The 17,577-nt window shown below is 38.0% G+C and overlaps 2 non-coding genes and 1 pseudogene across 2 annotated transcripts; all 3 read left to right on the forward strand.

The window, feature by feature from the left end:
* Positions 1–262: 262 nt before the first annotated feature.
* On the forward strand, positions 263–426 carry LOC141339430 (U1 spliceosomal RNA). Its single transcript, XR_012356023.1, has one exon. It is a non-coding gene; the product is annotated as a U1 spliceosomal RNA (small nuclear RNA).
* A 14,110-nt stretch (positions 427–14,536) lies between these two features.
* On the forward strand, positions 14,537–14,704 carry LOC141339438 (U2 spliceosomal RNA; annotated as a pseudogene).
* A 1,369-nt stretch (positions 14,705–16,073) lies between these two features.
* On the forward strand, positions 16,074–16,237 carry LOC141339429 (U1 spliceosomal RNA). The gene has a single exon (XR_012356022.1). It is a non-coding gene; the product is annotated as a U1 spliceosomal RNA (small nuclear RNA).
* Positions 16,238–17,577: the final 1,340 nt, after the last annotated feature.

Below are 17,577 nucleotides of genomic sequence, written 5' to 3' on the forward strand. Positions count from 1 at the left end.
AATCGATCTTATAAAATTCTGGCTTTGATCATCTCTGCTGTTCTATTGGCTCATAAACATTTGAAATGCCTTGTGAGATTTTGTTCGCTAAAAAATAGAATGAGATGTTTAGCATTAAGTTGAACTAGCAAAGAAACCCTTCAAAAAGCAGGGTTTATTTTTGTCTTCATTTTTAAATCACGTGGGCTCCGTAGTAACGCGTCACCGTCGTTAAGAATGATGTCCCCTCAAGTGACTACCCTTCAGGGTTGGTGTACAACTCATACTTACCTGGCAGGGGAGACACCATGATCAAGAAGGTGGTTCACCCAGGGCGAGACTCAGCCATTGCACTCAGGCTGTGTTGACCTCTGCGAATTCCCCAAATGTGGGAATCTCGACTGCATTATTTCTGGAAGTGGGGGACTGCGTTCGCGCTCTCCCCTGATATATTGGTGAAAAATAGAAACAAAACCATGATTGAGAAAGAAAAGAAAACAGAAAATCCCCAAATGCGATGATTGGAGTTAATTAATATTATTAAAATTAGATTTCTGTCTTTTTTAGGCAGATAACATGCTTAGAATTTCATGAAATTCAACACACGCATCAATATTAATGATAGTTAGACACAGGCGAAAGGTCATAAATGGGCGTGGAGCAGGCATTCTATAGCGCCATCTGTTGACAAAAGTTGGGGGGTTAGTTTTTCCTACAGTCACCAAACTCTACATATATTGTTCTCATCAATCTGGACAACTTTCTAAATTAAACTCATTAGCTAAGACCAACAGGAAGCCAGCTATTTTGATTTGAATGTGGATTTTTGGAAAAATCAGGCTGTAAACAAATTCACCAAACTTTTTTAACATGAAGAGAAGATTCTGAAGATGCTAAATTGCGAGCGGATTTGGGATATCTTGAACGGTGTTGGCGTGGTGATTTTTAAAGTGATAGTAAAAAAGGATAACCGTATTTTTTTCATATCTTTAAAGTCCAGCATCCAAACTCTTTCAAACTTTTTTCACACAGAGATCTAATCATTCTGAGCAAATGCTGTACAAGCTTCTATGAATTAAAGAAAAAAAAAAGAAAGAAAGAAATCAGAAACCTGCTCCCACTCTGCCTGAGTGTCTGTTGACTGTCAGAGTGAGAGAGTGCAGGGGGGAGGGGTGAGAGGCAGAGAGGGTGACAGAGCAGTGACCCATGCTGCAGACCATCTTTGAGAAAGAAATGCACATATATGTAGTGTATTCTTCATAAATATGTCTGACCTTTGAGAGTCTGATATTTTGAGAAAATATAAAGGGTCACTAAGTCTTTCATTGTTTGTATTTTGCAGTTGTTGTTTTTTATTTATTTTTTACTGAACTGTACCATGAACTTGTCCTATTCAGTCACATAGCAAAAGATTAAAAATACAACTTTTTAGCATGAGCGATTTATCTTCATTGATAGACATTTATTTTCATAGTGTTATTTATTGAATATAAAATTTAAATTAACAATTTCAAGACAAACTTTGACAACAAAACAAACTTTGCTGTTATCTGTTCAAAACATCTGAAAAGTGTACCTTTTTTTTTTTTTTTTTTATTGGAGAAATATCAGTAATACACAATTGTTAAAGATCAAAAGGTCCTCCATATTTTTTACATACAAGGTTAAACAAATATTATCTACATCTGCAAATATTAAGTATACACAGGTATATATTAACATGCAATACAGTGTTCTTGGTCTTACTATACAAGCATATACGACCTGAATATACATATAAAAGTGTCTATTTCAACATACAGAAAAGAAAACAAAAACAAAACAACACTAACACCCCACCCACCCCTTCCGTCTGCTATATAAGCACCCCATGGGGAAAACTACTACAGTTAGTTGGGAATTGGCATTAGGTATCACTCGGAGTCAACATCTCCTTCCCCTGAGTCTCTTTTGTCTCCCCCCTCTAAATACCTAATGAATGGTTCCCATGTTTTGGCAAATTGATGTGTTTTATTTTGTAAGTGGAACCGTATACGTTCTAAGTGAAGTGTCTTTGAGAGTTCGTTGAGCCAAAGCTGGAAAGGTGGAGGCGATTTATTTTTCCAGAAAGTTAAAATAAGTTTTTTGGCCGTTAAAAGACCATAAGAAAGAAATTGTTTTTGTGACTTGGACAAACCGAGCTCATGTCTCGACACTCCAAACACAATTAAAAACTCATCAGGTTCAATAGATTGATTAGTGATTTCAGAGATAACACTGAAAATCTTAGACCAAAAGTCTTGAAGACTAGGACATAATGCATAACTATGAAGCAGGGTTGCATCAGCTGTCTTGCATTTATCACATTTTGGGGAGACACCCTGAAATATTTTGGATAATTTTGTTTTAGAGTAATGTAATCTATGCAAGATTTTGAATTGAATGAGACAGTGTCTGGAGTTTATGGAACACCTGTTGATTTCTTCCAGACTATCTGCCCATATCTCATTCGAGATCTCTGAACCTAATTCTTCCTCCCATGAACCTTTGATTGTGGATGTCACAGGTATTTGAGAGGACTGAAGGGTATTGTATATGCAGGAAATCATTTTCTCCTTACCAAAATAGTCCTTAAGACAGATGTCAAGACAAGAAGGATTATTTATTGTGAACCTCTTTAAGTAGGATTGTGCATAGTTCCTGACTTGCAGGAACCTAAAAAAATTACTTCTATGAAGTTTATATTTTTCCTGTATTTTTTCAAAAGAGGCAAAATTACCATCTTGATAAAGATCACCTATTGTGTGAATTCCAACATCTCTCCATTGGTTAAAACCTTTATCTAGTGTGGAGGGTATAAAAGAGGGATTATCAGCTATGGGAATTGATAAAGGTAATGACTCCACCCCAAAATGAGTTCTAATTTGTTTCCAAGTAAGAATAGCACTGTTAATGACAGGGCTGCTTCTATAAATTTCTTTTTTATTTTACTGGTGAAAGAATAACAGCACCAAGATCGTAAGGGGTACATTCATCCTGTTCTAATCTAAGCCAGTCCAGTTGTTCAGTTTTATCATTTAATATTGTTGATATAGTTCTAAGATTAACTGCCCAATAATAACAGCGAAAATTTGGAAAGGCAAGACCCCCCACATTTCTAGATTTGGAAAGATGTACTTGTTTAATTCTATGATTTTTATAATTCCAGATAAAGGGCAGGATAATTTTATCAAGTTGCTTAAAAAAGGACTTAGGAAGAAACAAGGGGATGTTCTGGAACAGATATAATAGCTGCGGGAGAAAAACCATCTTAATCGCATTTATTCGGCCAATTAACGAAACGGGAAGAGTCCTCCAGAATTGAATATTTCTCTTAAATTTTTCTAAAAGGGGAGCGTAATTTGCTTCTCTTAAGGCACTAAACTTCTTAGTTACCACAATCCCTAAATAAGTAAATCTATCTTTAGCTATTTTAAATCGCACTGGATAAATCTGTGAGAGATCTTTAAGGCCCACTGGCATGAGTTCACTTTTGTTTAAATTAATTTTATAGCCTGAAAATGAGCCAAATTGTTCAATGACGTTTAATATTACAGGAATACTAGTTGTCGGCTTAGTCACATATAACAGGACATCATCCGCGTATAAAGAAATTTTATTAACAGTGGTTTTAGTTCGAAGCCCATGAATTCTCTGATCAGAACGAATAGCTTCAGCTAGAGGCTCAATAGCCAAGGCAAAGAGAAGGGGAGAAAGCGGGCAACCTTGACGTGTACCCCTGAACAAAGCAAAGGAAGGTGACAAAATTCTATTTGTGAGTATCCGCGCCCTAGGGTTTTTGTATAAAGTTTTTAACCAAGAGATGAATCTCTTCCCTATGTTAAATTTCTGTAACATAGCAAAAAGGTAAGGCCACTCTACCTGGTCAAATGCCTTTTCGGCATCTAAAGACAAGATCACTAAGTCAGACCTATTCGTCTGGGAAGAATATAAGATATTAAAGAGACGACGAAGATTATTAAAAGAATTACGACCCGAAACAAAGCCAGTCTGGTCAGGTTTCACCAGTTTTCCTAACAACTTATTCACTCTGATGGCTAATGTTTTAGCTAAAATTTTTTGGTCTACGTTAATCAAAGAGATTGGCCTGTACCCCCCGACCTCCTCTGGATCCTTCCCTTTCTTGGGTATAACTGTGATTACTGCTTCATTAAATGACTGGGGTAATTGTCCCTCCTCCAAAGCCTGAGAGAACATATTAAGCATGTATGGCCCCAACAGATTGTTAAATGTTTTATATACCTCACAGGGAATTCCATCGGGGCCGGGGGATTTACCCACCTTAAGTGACTTTATGGTATTCTTTAGTTCCTTTAATGTTAAGTCAGCTCCAAGAAATTCTCTATCTTCTTGATCTAGCGTTGGTAAGTTACAGCTGTTTAAGAAATTATCCATAGTAGAGGGATCCTCCTTTGTATTGCTAGCGTACAATGATTCATAATACTGTTTAAAATAATTGTTAATTTCTTTGGGAGATAATAAATAACTCCCAGATTCAGATTTAATCCGATTAATTGTACGGTCATTTTCAAGCTTTCGTAGCTGTCTAGATAACAGTTTGTGTGGCTTATCGCCAAACTCAAAATATTTTTGTTTCATGAATAATAAAGACCTTGAAAACTTTTCAGATGTTATCTTATTATATTGATATCTAAGTTTTAGTATTTGTTTGTGCAAATCTAAAGAGGGTGTTCTGGCATTTTCTTCGTCTAACTGACTAATTTGTCTTTCCAATGATTCTAAAGCAGCTTTATTTTTTTTGTTTTTTGCACCTTTAAAAGAGATAAAACAACCCCTTAAATATGCTTTAAAGGTGTCCCACAACAGTGAAGGCGAAATATTTGGTTGGTTGTTAGTTTCAAAAAATAATTCAAGCTGTGTACGCAAATACTCACAGAATTTTGCATCCTTTAATAGATAGGTGTCTGCCCGCCACAATGGTTGAGTTTTAACAATATCTGATAATTTTAAAGCGAATGTAATTGGACTGTGATCGGAGATCAGTATATTATGATATGTAACGTTAAAGATGAAGGGAATTAACTTTAAATCGACTAGAAAATAATCAATACGTGTATAAACGTTATGAACCTGTGAATGAAAAGAGTAATCTCTTCCCATTGGATTGGCTAACCTCCACACATCACTGACATTAGAATTTTTAATATACATGTTAAGAAAGTCCCTAGACTTGGATGGTGGAGCAGGCTGAGCTGAGGATCTGTCTAAATATGGGTCTAAAACACAATTGAAGTCGCCCCCTATAATTAAATTTGTAGATGAAATATCAGGAATCCGGGAAAACACATTTTGAAAAAAGCATGGATCATCGAAATTTGGTCCGTAGATGTTAACCAAGGTTATAGGCGTTGAAAATATTTCTCCCATAACTATGATAAATCGTCCCTCCTTATCTGCAATTGTAGATCTTAATTTAAATGGAACCCCTTTCCTTATTAAAACAGCAGTACCCCTAGCCTTTGATGAGAAGGTAGAGAGAAAAGATTGGCCTATCCACCTGGCTCTCAGCATATGATGAGAATCTTTTTTAAAGTGCGTCTCTTGTAGAAATATAATGTCGGTGTTCATAGATTTTAAATGAGACAACACTTTACCACGTTTAACAGGGTGGTTTAGGCCTTTAACGTTCCAGGAAGCACAAGTTAAAGTTCCCAACCCACCATCCGGGGTCTTACTCAGAGGAGCAGCCATACCAATTATTGCGTTTATTGTCCCCCACATAGCGCACCCACAGACGGAACCCCATAGAACATCCCCTCCCACAGTCTCTTAACACTACAAAACAAAAGGGAAAACATAAAACAAGAACATACCTGAAAACACAGGCTTCGTTGAACATCAGGTCAGAATTCTCGAGATAACTTAACTGTACGAACAGCCCTACTGGCATTAGCTGACTATCAGGAGCTCAGTGAGCAGTTCCTATAAGGGTTCTGAAAATTTGTATGCACATGAACACAGCTCCGTCATGACAAATGCACAACGTGAGGTATATAGACATCATATATAACAAGTCACGTCATACTACCAGAAAGAAGAAAAAAAAAAAAGGGTCCGATCAGCATTAATACTTTTATAACGCTGTTTACACCGTATCAGTCTAGGGAGATTATGATGTCGATACGTTTCCCTCACCGAAGTGCTGCTCTGCATAGGCAATCACTTTACCCGGGTCGGTGAAGTACAATTCTTCTCCACTGTGAGAGACCCGCAACTTCGCAGGGTATAAAAATCCGAAGCGGATTCCTGGTTGATCTCGCAATAGGTCTTTCGCTCGGTTGAACCGGGCGCGTTGCTTCAGTATGGCAGCTGGGAGATCAGGAAATATCAGAAGCTTCTCTCCGTTGTAGGTGATGGATTTGAGCTGTGCTGCTTTTCGGATGATGTCTTGCCAATCATGAAAGTAATGCATCTTGACAATGAAGGCCCGGGGATATGAGGTATTGTCGGAGCGTTTCCTCAAGGATCTGTGGGCGCGGTCAATCAAAGGTAACGTCTCCAAAGAGAGCGCATTCTTCAACAGGTGCGCAATGAATTCTGTAGCTTTGCGCCCAGTCTCCTCGCCCTCTTTAATATTCAGAATGCGCAAATTCTGCCTTCTACTGCGACTTTCCAGATCCGTACATTTCTCCGTGAGTTGGGAGACGCTGCTTGTTAACTTTTCTACCTCTTTTTGTAACTGGGAAACCGTGTCAGATGTAAAAGTTGCGCTACGTTCCAGCTCTGACACTGTTTTAGCTTGTTCGTCCATCGTGCTTTTCATGGTAGAGATTGTAACATCAGTCTCTTTTTTTAAAGCAGCTAGTTCTGCTTTGATGGAGATGGAGAATTGATCTAGTCTTTTGTCGATGACCTCAACTATCTCCGACTTAAATAGCAGAAAGTTTGATTGTAGAGCAGCTATTCCTTCTAGCACTGCCTTGTTAGCCTCGGTGCTAACCTCGCCGCAGCTGTGATCTTGAATCTCCCTCTGGGTTTCTGTCGTTTGTTCTGCGTTTCTTTTTGGTTTGTTTGGCATCTTAAGTGATTACACAAAACTCAATGACGTGACCGTAAAATATTATTGAGTTTAACTCACATATATCATTTAAAAATTACGGAGCCGTCTTAACGTGCGTCCTACTCTCACATCGCGTCTCCCGGAAGTCCCAAAAGTGTACCATTTTAAGATGAGTTTTATAAATATATCGCCCCATTACAATACTCAACTTGATTTTTAAAGATATTTTCAAAGAATGAAGCGTTTATAGAGCACTTTATGTATTGCTCTACACCCACATGAACTGTTTACATGTTCGTGTTAATTCACAGTACATAAACTAATGTTAAAAGATACAAATTTACCTTTAAACAATACATGAATAATTGTTTTAGCTTAATATTAATTAACATTAATAAATGCTATTTAATTATTGTTCATGTTAACTAATATAGTTTTTATATATTGTGTGTATGTGTCTGTGTGTGTTGATTTTAAAGTGTAACCCTTTCAATTCAGTAAACTTTAAATCCAAACTGGCAGAGGGTTACTGTGAATGCATGTGCCAACTGGGCACCGTTTTCCTAATTGATTCTTAGTTATGTAGCTCTTAAGAGTGATGTCTTATAACAGGAGTCACCAGCAAAGCAATATCCACACACAAATTGAACAGATAGGTAACGATGACATTTAAGCAGAAATGGTGGATGTAATGCAAGCAATAATCTGGCACATCTAAATGACTTCCACATATTCCTCCTAAGTTAAAAGCATAGTGCCCACCATTCGCCACAGGTCGGCGGTGAGCCCGATGCGAGGGCCCGCCCATCGCTGCTTGCAGCTTTAATTATTATTATTTTACCAAATGAACTGCTACAGAATGTTGCACCAGTGTTGCATCTTGTTGCGCTGCTGAGAATTTTACTTGCATCGCATTTTATTTTGTACTTGTCAAAAGTTGTTCCTACAGCTCATTAAAAGGTCTTATAAAATTCATGGTGAGGTTTGATCCCAGTTCATCTGGGAAAAGGAAAGGGAAAGTGAAACAAGTCATAACATGATTTTAATTGTATTTCTGTAGTCTTTTTTGTGTTGTTTCTTTTAAATGTCTTATACCTCTTTTTTAACCATACTGCTCATGGCTCTCACCATCTCTACAATAAATGTGAGAAGCGTGAAGAGCAATACACGAGCACAGAGTGTTTTATCCTATTTAAAAGTTTTAAAGTCAGATGTGTTTTTATTACAAGAATGTGCTTTGCCTTTTTTATTGAGCTACAGGAAATGGGAGGAGCTTTGGACCCCCGGTTCATCTATCTGGAGTGGGTCCAATTTTAATAAAAACGACGGTGTTGCCATTTTAATTAACAACCCCAATATTTTGGTGAAGGGCAGCACTGTGGTGAGGGATGGGCGGGCAATTTTAGCAAATCTGACTTTTTTAGGCAAGGATTTTAACATTTTAAATGTGTATGGTTTTACTGAAAAAAATTAAAGGTATAAGCTTTTAGAGGCAAGTAGGGATAACTGCAGCCTGGAGCAATGGGCGTGCCGAAAGGTAGGGGCGTGTCAAAAGGTTTCTCAATGGGCGTGCCGAAAAGTAGGGGCGTGCCAAAAGGTTTTGCGAAAAACTGCCTGCATGGCGCGGGTTACTGACGCCATCACCACGGCAAGTTTAGGTTATAGTTTCGCTATTTCATTACTATTATTTTGTTTTAACATTTTATTGTATATTCTTATTTTTACATATTGTAGTCTTTGACAATAAAAAAGGTTTACAAAACTTATAATATATAGTAAATATAGTAATCAAAAACAAATTACAACTAATTTCAGGATACAAAAGCCTCTTAACACACTAGCTGTTCTTAGCTTAAAGTAAATTAAAAGTTGTATTTATTAACATTAATGCACTGTGAAGTGAACAAACAATGAACAGCTGTATTTTTATTAACTAATACTAACAAAGCTTAAAAAAATACTGTAACAAATATATTGCCCATAGTTAATGTTAGTTAATTCATTCATTTTAACAAACAAAACCTATTGTAATATATTACCCTGAAAACAATGTTTTGCTTGATAGAGAAAACTAGTTAATAAAACACCACAGAATTGAAAAATTAGTCAAGTGTTTAGTAACTTTCTGCTAAATGACAACCAATTTAGCAAACAGACACAGCTTTATTCACAATAAAAAAAATATTCAAATTCAAATTTTATTTGTCACATACACAGTATGTTATGAAGTGAAATGCTTATATGACTGATGATAACCTATACAATTTAGAATTTAGAGAAGGAAAGAGAAAGAGAATAAGAGAATTTTACAAATTAGAAATATAGAGAAATATGGATTAATTTACATTATGTACAATATAGAATAAAATAACAATAACAACAATACAATAGTAGAAAAAAGTAGCAATGGATATAATAAATATACAGAAAATGGAATGTGCAGTTATGGGCAAGACAATGTGCAAATTTATAGATATGTGCAATATCACAGACACAGTTGAAGTACACAGTTCTGTAATGTGCATAATGTGCAAAAAGTGCCATTTATGTGTGAATGTGTGTAATGTGCATGTCACAGTTCAAAGTTCACAATTCAGCTTTGTTTCCAATTCAAGTAAACAAAAACATTCATTCATTTTGTAGTAGCAGTCCATTGAACAGAAGTCAGCTCTTTGTCTGCATAGAATGCTGTGAAGTTCCCCTTCTTTCCATTGCCACTGTATTTGTGTTTTTGGTATTTTTGTAGGTGTATCCACAGCAATCGCACCTGGTGAGCTCAAACTCCACTCTGTATTCTTTCCTCGCTTCTGGACTGACAGATTTCCAGTCAACAATACCTACACACAAGTAAAAAAAAACCTTGTTTAGATAATAAAATAGTTAAATATATTTATACAGCTCTTTTTACCATACAAGTTGTGTCAAAGCAACCTTACAGTATTAAAATAGGACAATAGTGTGTCAATAATGCAAAAGTTGCAAAGTCAAATTGAAGAGGACTCATCTGGACTCATTCGGCTGTAGGTGTTGATCCACCATCTGCTCTTGGTACGGACTGGATCCAGGGGACTGCTGTGACCATCTGATCTAGATACAGACTGGATCTGGTGGCTATAGTGACCTGGGAATAAGAAACAAACAGACTAATATTAATGTAAATGCAAAAGTTGCAAGATGCAAAATTTTGCCACAAAGTCAGATTGGGGAGAACACATCTGGTTTTTGCAGTATACATACTGTCCAGCCAGGCAAAGTTGGCTTTTCTTAGAAAACTCTGATGGTTGAAAACTATAACATTTAAAATAACAATTAGTAATATTTATAAGTTTAAAAATGACACATTCAGGCCAGCATATTTAGATGTTCATTAACTGATTAGTGCAGCTGATTATATATATTTGATTGCTTGATTTCATTTCAATTACTTTAGTTGCAATTATGAAATTAATTGTTCTCATTTTTTTTCAGACCTTGCTTTTATTCATTATATATATATATATATATATATGCACACATTTACATTGTTTTTATATTTCACATTGTGTTAACCTGCCATTAAACGAGTCTTTAACCTTATATTGATCAACAACAGTAACGTTAAACTGATTCCTAAAAGCTGCAAGATATAACACAAAGTAATGTGCATTAGAACAAGCTATCGTAATATAGATAATTACGTTATATAAAGCATAGATAAACATGATGAATTACACCATATTTTACCACCGCAATCTTGTCTAAATGAAATTACTTCTGTTTAACGCTGATGGGCCTTCTTCTTCTTAAAGTTTGTTTGGCGGTTTGCAACTGATAAGTGCTTTACCGCCACCTGCTGGACTGGAATGTGAAAAAAAAAAGTTTAACGCTGATTGGCCAATACAGTAAAACTACTTTCACCAATCAGAAACCTTTTGGCACGCTCCCTACCTTTTGGCACGCCCCTACCTTTCGGCACGCCCATTGCTCCAGGCTGCAGCTACCCCTGTCTCTTTAGAGGACCTGCAGCCCCACATGCTAGGTAGGGCTCCCCTAGTGGTAGCAGGGGATTTTAATTGTGTTTTATCAAAAAAGGACAGGAAGAGGGTAGGGGAGGATTTTAAAGTTGATAAATCATCAGTTTTATTACAAAGTTTCCTCCGAGATTTTAGGCTAGTGGACTGTTTTAAAGCAATGCATCAGAGAGAGGAGGGCTTCACCTGGTTCAGTGGTGATGGCACCAGAGCCTCTCGCATCGACTATATTTTTACACGAGACTGCCCGCCAACTGATGCTACATTGACCCCCCTCTTCTTTTCCGATCACATAATGCTGTCGTGCACTCTTTCACTCCCCACTGGTGTGACTATAGGTGGAGGGATGTGGAAGCTGAACTGCTCCCTTTTAGAAGATGAGGATGTAGTCAGAGAGTAGGGAGCAGTTCAGCCAATGGCAGACCCTCCAAGATTTTTATGATTCACGAGCACAGTGGTGGGAAATGGTGAAGGAACGGACGAGACAGTATTTTAAGAAAATAGGTAGGGAAAAAAAGAAAAGGCAAACACGGCGCATGATGGGGCTGCAAAAACGACTACAGAGGTATTTTAATCTTTTAAACAATGGTTTTGATTTTAATGAAGATATTAAAAAAGTTAAGGAAGAGATGTCAGTTTTATCCGAAGTAGAAAGTAAAAGTGTTATTTTAAGGAGCAGGGAAAAGGAGATAGAAGAAGGCGAAAAATGTACCAGGTACTTTTTTAAAAAGATCATTTCACGGGGTGGGGCAATTACTGTTTTAAAAAGTCAAGGGAGGGAGTTTTGCACTAATCAGGACATTTTAAAGGAAACTGAATCTTTTTATCAAAATTTATATAATGAAAAAGAGGTACATGCCAATACAGTAGAAGAGGTCTTAAATTTTTTAGAAAGGAAAGTTGACAGTCAATGCACTATTTTATCCCAAGATTTTACCATTTTAGAAATGCAGATAGCTCTTAAAAGTTTTAAACGAGGAAAGTCCCCTGGAGTGGATGGACTTCCTCTAGAGTTTTATCTGACATTTTGGGATATTTTAGCACAGGACTTACTGACCGTTTTTAAAGAATTTGAGACTCTCGACAGACTTCCCGACAGCTTTAGAATAGGGATAGTTTCACTTTTACATAAAAAAGGGGACAAGACTGACTTACGGAACTGGCGACCAATTACGCTTTTAAACTTTGATTGCAAACTTTTTAGCAAAATTTTATCAATGCGTATGTCGACCGTTTTAAAGGACGTTATCCACCCGGATCAAGCATGTGCTGTGCCCGGGAGGAAGATCACGGACAGCCTGATACTGATCAGAGACGCCATCTGTTACGCGAGAGACAGAAATATTCGGCTAGTAGTCCTAAATTTAGATTTTGAAAAAGCATTCGACCGAATCTCGCACCAGTTCCTTTTTAAGGTACTGGAAAAAATGGGGTTTCCAGGGAGGTTTATAGCCTGGGTGGGACTGCTACAACCAACTGGTCAGCAGAATTATAGTTAATGGGCATTTATCCAAAAATGTGAATATCCACAGCGGTGTCCGGCAGGGGTGCCCATTATCTCCTCTCCTGTATGTGGTTTGTATTGAGCCACTGGCACAGATCTTGAGAAGGGACAAATGGATTAAAGGACTGGACCTACCTGGGACAGGTGGACTGACGGCGACCTGTGTTTTATACATGGACGACATAACTCTTTTATCCACGGACGTTTTATCTGTACGAAGAGCAATGGACTTGACTGACTGGTACGGTCGGGCCTCGGGCGCTAAGCTCAACAGGAACAAGTCCGAGGCCCAGCTCTTCGGGCCGTGGGGAGAAGTGGACACAGGTGGACTTGATTTGGCTTTTAAAAACAATGATTTTAAAATTTTAGGAGTGAAATTTGACAGAGAGGGTGGAGGACGGGAAAACTGGACGGACATTTTAGGGAAAGTTAGGCAAAGACTAGGGTTTTGGGGACTAAGACAGTTGACATTTGAGGGCAAGGTTTTAATTTTTAAATCTGTGATTTTACCTCTCATTTTACTTGTCTCTTCTGTTTTTAGCCCACCACGGAAGTTCCTGGTGAAGTTGGAGAGGGCGGTTTTTTACTTCCTGTGGGGGTCCAAGTGGGAGCGCCTAAAGAGAGACATCATCAAGAAGAAGGCCAAAAATGGAGGGAAAGGCCTCCCAGACCCCCACCTGTTTTTAGGCAGTTGTTTTACCGCACTTCACATACAATATGCAGTGACCCCATCCAGTGGAAACAAGACCATGACCCGATTCTGGATGGGGTCCTATTTAAGAACATTGAAGATTTTACCTGTCGATTTAAAAACCCCAGTGTCTTTTAATTTGCCTAAGGAGTACTGTTTTATTAAGAAATTTTTAAAGAAGTTTGTTTTAGAGAACCAAGATGTCACCATTTTAACTAACCACAAGCATCTTGTCGCTCTTGTGCAGGACCGGGAACCGGTGAGTCCAGTTCCAGGCCTCACTTTAAGTGAGGCCAAAGAAGTTTGGAGGAACGCTGCTCACCCCGCTCTCCAGAACAGGCACAAAGACTTATCGTGGATGGTGGCTCATGAGATCCTCCCGGTCAGGGCGGTTATGCACTCCAGAGGCATGGCCAAAAATCCGACATGTCCACGGCCCGGGTGCAACTCCCCGGAGACCGTGCGACATCTGCTCTGGGAGTGCGGCGCTGCGCGGGACCTGTGGGCCAAGACCGGCCCCCTGTATTTCCCGTGCCTACCAGCAGGTGGGGCCCAGATAGGGTACCAGCTCGCCATCCTTGGGGTGGGCCAGGGCTTGAAGGATTTGACAACACAGGAATTTACCTCGCTCTGGCTCACCCTAAACGTCATCAAGGATGCCATCTAGGCCACCAGAAATCTGCTGGTGGGGAAGCGCGTTACGGTACCCCTCCATGCATGCGAGCTGAAGGTAACATCAATGCTGCAGGGGTACCGGGCAACGATATTCGGACGAGGGGGCTGGGGTCGCACAGAAAGGGTCCCGGCCGCCACCGTCCCTGGCTGCCCGTAGATGCACCCTCACCACTCTGGCTACGGGAACAGCGGGCCAGCGGTCCGGAGGAGAGGGGATCTCCGCTGAGCCCAGGAAATAACACCTCACTAGCCTGTTCTGGGGAGTGGGGTGATGACTTTTTTGATAAGGACTCACCCCCGGTTTTGCACAAGAGATGACTTTTAAGGACTTTTAATTGGTGTTTTTATTGTGTTTTATTGCATAAGATGCTTGTGGTCATTTTAAATCTGTATTTTATTTTTTAACACACACCTTTTAACACACACAACGATATGGACTTTTAAAACAAGCAAACACAATGGTTTTAAAAGCATATTCTGTTTCTGTTTTTATCAAAAGTGTATTTTCCTTTTAAACCATGTGTATTTATTCCATTTATTCATGCTTGTTTTTAAAAATGTGTATTAAAAGAAAAAATGTATGTGTGGAATAATTGTTTGAAAATGGTGACAATAAAACATTTTCGAAAGAATCTGTTCTTATCAGTTTAATATCTGAAACGTGCCCTACCCGGGCACCATATATTAAATTGATTTTTGGAATAGGGAGATGGAATAGGGGCTTGCTCCGTCCACTCCACGCATCGACCCGGTATTGCAGTACTTCCGGGAACGGTGCACCCCCCTAATATGGTCAATAACAGAATTACAATATGTTAACTAGCGTTGTTGATTGCGGTAAAGAATGTTACGCTCAACAGTTTAATATCGTAGTAGTCTGTATGTAATGTTAGGCAAGGTTTTTGTATTATGTGATTGTTTGTAGATTTCTTGTGTTTCTTTGTGATGTCTTTGATGTATATTCCTGCTAATACTGTAGTTTCGTATTTTACAGAGCTTCAAGTAACTATTTTCTTAGGATGAATGGCTTGTTGTATAACTGGTGTATAAGTCTTTATGGAGCGTTTGCAAATATAATCTATGTGGTATATATCATGCTTTTAGTTTTTTATAAGTGCGTTGCTGTTGGTTGTCACATGCTTCTGCGAGTGAGTATTTTAACAAAATAATGAAATAAATGCTGAAAGCTTAACCCTCTTGTCTGAAATCCCCTCAATCACATTTTAGTTTGATGAACATGACCTACGCGATATCTGGTTGCAAAAGCGGCCGCTGATGTTTTTCTAAATGCATTCTGCATCTGCCCAGGCTGTATTATCCTTTTTACATTAATAAATATGAAACGGTCAACTTTTGTACTATAATATAACAATGTTATTATTCTGGACTAATACAGCATGCCTAAATATACTATTGCTCCGGCTTCAGTTTAGGTGGTTACGTTATTGTGTCATCGCTTATAGGGAGATTAACGTTAAAGATGTTGTTTAAAATGTTTATACCTTCAGTCAGATATTGTTTTTAATATCACTCATGCCTGGTAAACAGACGATCACAGACACGGAGATGTAGGCTCTTAGACATTTCACGGTAATTTTTGTGCAACTGAGAAAAATAATCAATATTTGTACCACTATTTGTTTTAATACGTATTGTTTTGACTCAGAGAATGAAATGCTGGCATACTGTATGCTTCTGGTTGTACCGCGGTCAAAATGGCCAACTGTTGATTTTACCGGAAGTGATGTCCTTGGTGTCAAAATCACACTTCCTGTGTCTACGTGATGATTTCCTTAAATGTGTAACGTTACATGCATTCTCATCTCACAGTCCTAACGTTACGCTATTGAATAACATTTGGTTTTCTTTCTGTTTATCTTAAGATATTCTGATAATCGATCTTATAAAATTCTGGCTTTGATCATCTCTGCTGTTCTATTGGCTCATAAACATTTGAAATGCCTTGTGAGATTTTGTTCGCTAAAAAATAGAATGAGATATTTAGCGTTAAGTTGAACTAGCAAAGAAACCCTTCAAAAAGCAGGGTTATTTTTGTCTTCATTTTTAAATCACGTGGGCTCCGTAGTAACGCGTCACCGTCGTTAAGAATGATGTCCCCTCAAGTGACTACCCTTCAGGGTTAGTGTACAACTCATACTTACCTGGCAGGGGAGACACCATGATCAAGAAGGTGGTTCACCCAGGGCGAGACTCAGCCATTGCACTTAGGCTGTGTTGACCTTTGCGAATTCCCCAAATGTGGGAATCTCGACTGCATTATTTCTGGTAGTGGGGGACTGCGTTCGCGCTCTCCCCTGATATATTGGTGAAAAATAGAAATGAAACCATGATTGGGTAAGAAAAGAAAACAGGTAATGCCAAAATACGGTGGAGTTATTTAATGTTATTAAAATTAGATTTCTGTCTTTTCTAGGCGGATAACATGCTTAGAATTTCATGAAACTCAACGCACACATCAATATTAATGACAGTTAGACACAGGCGAAAGGTCATAAATGGCGTGTAGGAGGCACTCTATAGCGCCATCTGTTGACAAAAGTTGGGAGGTAAGTTTTTCCTACAGTCACCAAACTCTACATATATTGTTCTCATCAATCTGGACAACTTTCTAAATTAAACTCGTTAGCTAAAACCAACAGGAAGCCAGCTATTTTGATTTGAATGTGGATTTTTGGAAAAATCAGGCTGTAAACAAATTCACCAAACTTTTTTAACATGAAGAGAAGATTCTGAAGATGCTAAATTGCGAGCGGATTTGGGATATCTTGAACGGTGTTGGCGTGGTGATTTTTTAAAGTGATAGTAAAAAAGGATAACCGTATTTTTTTCATATCTTTAAAGTGCAGCATCCAAACTCTTTCAAACTTTTTTCACACAGAGATCTAATCATTCTGAGCAAATGCTGTACAAGCTTCTATGAATTAAAGAAAAAAAAAAAAAAAAAAGAAATCAGAAACCTGCTCCCACTCTGCCTGAGTGTCTGTTGACTGTCAGAGTGAGAGAGTGCAGGGGGGAGGGGTGAGAGGGAGAGAGGGTGACAGAGCAGTGACCCATGCTGCAGACCATCTTTGAGGAAGAAATGCCCATATATGTAGTGTATTCTTCATAAATATGTCTGATCTTTGAGAGTCTGATATTTTGAGAAAATATAAAGGGTCACTAAGTCTTTCATTGTTTGTTTTTTGCAGTTGTTGTTTTTTTATTTATTTTTTACTGAACTGTACCATGAACATGTCCTATTCAGTCACATAGCAAAAGATTAAAAATACAACTTTTTAGCATGAGCGATTTATCTTCATTGATAGACAATATTTTCATAGTGTTATTTATTGAATATAAAATTTAAATTAACAATTTCAAGACAAACTTTGACAACAAAACAAACTTTGCTGTTATCTGTTCAAAACATCTGAAAATTGTACCATTTTAAGATGAGTTATATATATATATCGCCCCATTACAATACTCAACTTGATTTTTAAAGATATTTTCAAAGAATGAAGCGTTTATAGAGCACTTTATGTATTGCTCTACACCCACATGAACTGTTTACATGTTAATGTTAATTCACAGTACATAAACTAATGTTAAAAGATACTAATTTACCTTTAAACAATACATGAATACTTTTTTTAGC

Source organism: Garra rufa, chromosome 7 (assembly GCF_049309525.1).
Source record: "Garra rufa chromosome 7, GarRuf1.0, whole genome shotgun sequence".
In the NCBI taxonomy this organism is placed as follows: domain Eukaryota; kingdom Metazoa; phylum Chordata; class Actinopteri; order Cypriniformes; family Cyprinidae; genus Garra; species Garra rufa.